The sequence below is a fragment of the Gigantopelta aegis genome, chromosome 6, assembly GCF_016097555.1.
Source record: "Gigantopelta aegis isolate Gae_Host chromosome 6, Gae_host_genome, whole genome shotgun sequence".
NCBI lineage: Eukaryota > Metazoa > Mollusca > Gastropoda > Neomphalida > Peltospiridae > Gigantopelta > Gigantopelta aegis.
The window spans coordinates 98,235,588-98,241,736 of NC_054704.1; positions in this window are offsets into that span (position 1 = coordinate 98,235,588).

A 6,149-nucleotide genomic window follows, 5' to 3' on the forward strand; every position below is an offset into this window, starting at 1 on the left:
ATGACATAAACACTAGAGGTAAACAATTAGAAGACTTAATTCTCAAAAATGACTTAATATTACTTAATGATAAAAGTCATACATACTTTCATCCTGCAAGTGGTTCTTTCACATCCATTGATTTAACCCTTTGTAGTCCATCACTTTGTCTTGATTTCTCATGGAAAGTTTGTCCAGACCCTTGTGGTAGTGACCACTTTCCAGTTATTTTGGAGAATGATGGACCTCCATCACTTGAAAGAGTTCAGAGATGGAGGTTGACGGGGGCAAACTGGGATCAATTTCGGCATCTGTGCAGCACTCGACTGCAACAAACTGCCATGACTGGTGCCGATGATCCCATGTCTTTGTTCACCTCCATCTTGAAAGATATTGCAGAGGAAACTATTCCTAAGACTTCGGCAGTACCGAAGCGTTTCAATAAACCATGGTTCAATGAGACATGCAAAGATGCAATCAAAGAGCGAAACAGGACCCTCGAGAGGTTCAAACGCGAACCTACCGGGGATAACCTGAATAGTTATCGCATTGCTCGGGCAAAGGCTCGTAAAACTATCAGACAGAGTAAGAAATCATCTTGGAGAAATTATGTCTCCAAGTTGACTTCTCAAACATCTGTGAAATCTGTCTGGAATAGGATACGTAAAATCAAGGGAAAAGAATCCAATAATACAGTTCGCCATTTGTCTGTCAATGACACGGATGTTACGTCTCATCGTGACATTGCCAATGCATTGGCAGACAGTTTCTCCCATAACTCCTCTTCTTCTTTCAGTACAGATGCTTTTACGTCTGTCAGAAATAGAGCTGAAAAGCAACCTATTAACTTTTCATCTGAAAATGTTGAAGTATACAACAGGCACTTCTCTTTGGAGGAGTTGCAGGATGCTCTACGTAGAGCCCATGATACTTCGGTAGGACCAGATGAAATACATTATCAACTCTTAAAACACTTACCTGTATCATCCTTAATGGTTCTATTAAATATCTTTAACAAAATCTGGACTTCGGGTGACTTTCCTTCTGATTGGAGAAAAGCCATTGTCATTCCTATTCCTAAGCCTGGTAAGGATCCAACAAATCCTACCAGTTATCGGCCTATTGCTTTGACAAGTTGCATTTGTAAAACCATGGAAAGAATGATCAACCGTAGACTTGTCTGGTATCTTGAGTCCCACAAATTGCTTACTAACGTGCAATGTGGGTTCAGGCCTAGACGTAGCACGGTCGATCATCTTGTTAGATTTGAAACGTTCTGTAGGGATGCTTTTATCCATAACCAGCATTTGGTATCGGTCTTTTTTGACCTCGAGAAAGCTTATGATACCACGTGGAAGTATGGGATTTTGAAAGACCTCCATGGCATGGGCCTAAGAGGCCGTATGCCTGGCTTTATCTCAAATTTCTTACAGAATAGGTCTTTCAAGGTACGAGTGGGATCTACGTTATCCGATTCTCGCTCCCAAGAGATGGGTGTGCCTCAAGGTAGCATCCTGTCAGTAACTTTATTTTCCGTGAAAATTAACAGCATCATCCAGTGTTTAAAACCTGGCATTGATAGCTCGTTATATGTCGACGATTTTCAGATTTGCTACAGGTCGTCCAGTATGAGTATCATTGAACGTCAGTTGCAGCTTTGTTTGAATAAACTTCAACAATGGGCAACTGACAATGGATTTCGATTCTCAAAGTCAAAAACAGTCTGTATGCATATCTGCCAGAAAAGAGGTCACCATTTAGATCCACAGCTGTTTCTGGACAAAACTCCGGTTCCAGTTGTGGAGGAGACCAAATTTCTGGGGGTTATTTTTGACAGGAGGCTATCTTTTGTTCCTCATTTACAGTATGTAAAAAAGAAGGGCTTAAAGGCCCTCAATATCTTAAAGGTTATTGGTAAGACTGAATGGGGAGCAGATCGAAAGGTTATGCTCCGACTTTATAGATCTTTAGTTCGGTCTAAACTTGATTATGGGTGCATTGTGTATGGGTCAGCACGTAAGTCTTACTTGCAAATGCTAGATCCTATACACAACCAGGGACTTAGGCTTTGTCTTGGTGCTTTCAAAACATCTCCTGTGGAGAGCTTGTACGTCGATGCACACGAACCTAGTTTGGGTGCTAGACGTGCAAAGCTTTCTCTGCAGTATGCTACAAAGATTAAATCAATGCCAAAACATCCTGCACACAATGCGGTGTTTGATAATAAATATATGAAATTATTTGATGCGAAACCGAATGCGATTCGAACATTTGGTCTTCGCATTAAGCAGTTTTTATCAGTTTCCAACATTGATTTAACAGACATTTTGGAAACGCCTTCATATTTTATTTTGCCACCTTGGTGTATCAAACCACCAAAAATTGTATTCGATCTTGTGCATCTAAAAAAAGATCGCACAGATGCAGTTATTTATAAACAACATTTCATGGAAATCCAAGAGCGGTACTGTGATTACATTCCTGTTTACACAGACGGATCACGGGATGGGAATTCGGTGGCTTGTGCTACAGTGTTTCCATCAGACACAATAATTTCCATGAGATTGCCCGATTCAGCATCAATCTTTACTGCTGAAATTTGGGCAATCATTAAAGCCCTGGAACAGATTAAGGATTCATATGCATCCAAGTATATTATTTTTACAGACTCACTTTCGTGTCTTCAAGCTCTACAGTACATGAAATTGGAGCACCCCTTAGTTGGGATGGTGATACGAAAGTGTGTCTTTTTATCAATTGCCAATAAAGATGTTATACTTTGTTGGGTACCCAGCCATGTTGGCATTAGGGGTAACGAAAAGGCAGATGTTGCTGCCAAGTCTGCTTTGAACTTGCCCCGTGTCCATGTTGGTGTCCCCTACAGTGATTTTAAATTTCATATTAACCAATATATCTTTTCGACTTGGCAAGATGATTGGGACGGTGCGGTTGCGAATAAGCTTCATTCTGTCAAGGCAGTCCTGGGAGAGTGGCAGTCATCCTACAGGCGATGCAGGAAGGATGAAGTAGTCTTATGCCGTGCCCGCATCGGCCATACATATTTGACGCATTCATTTATTTTAAAGAAGGACCCTCCTCCTCAGTGTGAACACTGACTGTGCGGCACATTTTGGTGGAGTGTGATCATCTCAAGCCGACAAGAAATGATATATTTGGCAACAGAAATGTTTTGGAATCATTTAAATTCCATCCAATGTTAATTGTAAAGTTTTTAAAACACTTTGACTTCTATACAAAATTTTAAGATATACTTAACTTGATTTTATATATTGTATTATACTTCCCCCCCCCCCCCCCCCACAGCTCCTTACACTGTGGTTTTACATGAGTGTATATAAATATGTTCATATACTTACCATTTGTGACACCCAATAGCCGATATGTATTTTTGTGCTGGGGTGTCGTTAAACAAACATTCAATCATTGCTACATTTTTCCATTAGTCGCAAGGGATCTTTTATATGCGTCATCCCACATACGGTCTTTGCTATACCAGCCGTGGTGCACTGTCGGGAACGAGAAATCTGAAGGAAGGTAGGATGTATTTAATGACGTACAACGCCTTTTAATTACGGTTATATTATGGCGTCGAACATATGGTTAAGGACCACGACTCTTTACGATTAGTAGCAAGGCAGCACCCTACAGAATAGTACAAATCAAGGTATGTGTTGCACCAATTGTGGAGCAGTCTGGCTTGAAGAAATAGCCCAATTATGAGCGCCGCCGACAGAGATCGAACGTGTTACCTCTTGGTTTTGGAATCTATCAAATTCCACCCAGAAGTAATTTTGAAGTTGTTAAAACAGTTTTATTTCTATACAGTTTTTAAATATACTTACGTTGACATATGTAATGTATTCTATTATACGTTTCCCAAAGCTCTTTACACTGTGTTTTACATACTTATACAATTTCTACTTTTTGATGGAAATAATCATATTGATGTACTTACCTTTGTTTGACACCTAATAGCCGATATCTAGCTTTTTGTGCTGGGGTGTCGTTAAACATCCATTCATTCATTCATTCATTCTTTACCACTGCGCTACGTCCTTCCCAGAATTGGCTTTTGAAGACATTTTGTCCTACATCCGAAGTGGAGGGGTCGAGCTATTTATGATTTTGATCTTTGGATGGCTTCATGTAATTATGTAAAATGGATGTAGGATAAAATATCATTGGCATCCAGAATTAGTTTTCCAATTTTAACGTGATACTGACGTTTATTCTAAATTTTAATTTTATATATCTGTGATATTTGTATTTTAATTTTCTCTATCTGTGATATTTGTATTTTTGCACAGTTCTTTACACTTTGTTTTATTTGACACTTGAATTTTTATATTGATGTTGATCATCACATTGTTTTTCCATTACCACAGTTTGACACCCAATAGCCGATGTATTTTTCGTGCTGGGATATCGTTAAACATTCATTCATTCATTCATTCAAATGTCAATGGTCAAATGGTCAGTGGGGGAAAAAACTATCAAAGTGGTACCAAGGTCAAAATGTCAACTTTCAGATTATACATAATTTGTAAAATAAAAAACACATCATTTGACAGCACTAAACGTGTATATAATTTTCTAAACAACAGAACATAGGTGATGGAATAGTGTTTTTAAATACCAGTAACTTGATTGTTATGTCAAAATAGCTAATCAGCCATGCAACTAACAATGAAACATCCTTTAATTATTCATATATATATATATATATATATATATATATATATATATATATATATATATATATCGTTGCAGCCCATGATACTCCAGATGAAATACATTATCGACTCTTAAAACACTTACCTGAATTATCCTTAATGGTTCTATTAAATATCTTTAACAAAATCTGAATTTCTGGTGACTTTTCCTTCTGATTGGACAAACGCCATTGTCATTCTATATCCAAGCCTGGTAAGGATCCAACAAATCCTACCAGTTATCGCCCCATTGTTTTGACAAGTTGCATTTGTAAAACCATGGGAATAATTATCAACCGTAGACTTTTCTGGTATCTTGAGTCCCACAAATTGCTTACTAACGTGCAATGTGGTTTCAGGCCTAGACGTAGCATGGTCGATCATTTTGTTAGATTTGAAACGTTTTGTAGGGATGCTTTCATCGATAACCAGCATTTGGTATCGGTCTTTTTTTACCTCGTGAAAGCTTATGATACAACATGGAAGTGTGGGATTTTGAAACACCTCCATGGCATGGGTCTAAGGGGCCGTATATCTGACTTTATCTCAAATTTATTTTAAAATAGGTCTTTCAAAATATGAGTGGGATCTACGTTATCTGATCCTAAGAGATGGGTGACCCTCAAGGTAGCATCCTGTCAACTTTATTTTCTGTGAAATTAACAGCATCACCCAGTGTTTAAAACCTAGTACGGATAGCTCGTTATATGTTGATGGTTTTCAGATTTGCTACATGTCGTCCGGTATGAGTATCAATGAACGTCAGTTGCAGCTTTATTTGAATAACCCCTGCAGGGGTGTAACATTCTCTTTGAGAATGGCCAATACAGCACAAATTGAAGTTTAGAGTAAAAGTCAGTATCTTATCTGTGATATTTGTAATTTTGCACAGTTCTTTACACTGATTTTATTTATATCTTGAATTTTTCTGTTGATGTTGATCATCGCCTTGTTTGTTTCCATTACCATAGTTTGACATCCAATAGCCGATGTATTTTTCGTGCTGGGGTGTCGTTAAACATTCATTCATTCATTATTTGAATAAGCTCAAAAAATAGGCAGCTGACGAGGGATTTATATTCTCAAAGTCAAAAACCGTCTGTGTGCATATATCTACCAGAGGTCACCATTTAGATCCTCAGCTTTTTCTGGACTTTCTGGGAGTTATATTGTGTTCCTCATTTACAGTATGTTAAAAAGAAGGGCTTAAAGACTGAATGGGGGGGGGGGGGGGGGGGGGGAAATCGAAAGATTATGCTCCGAATTGATAGATCTTTAGTTCGGTCTAAACTTTATTATAAGTGCATTGTGTATGGGTCAGCACGCAAGTCTTACTTGCAGATGCTATATTCTATACACATTCAGGGACTTAGGCGTTGTCTTGGTGCTGTCAAAACATATCCTTGTACGTCGATGCACACGAACCTAGTTTGGGTG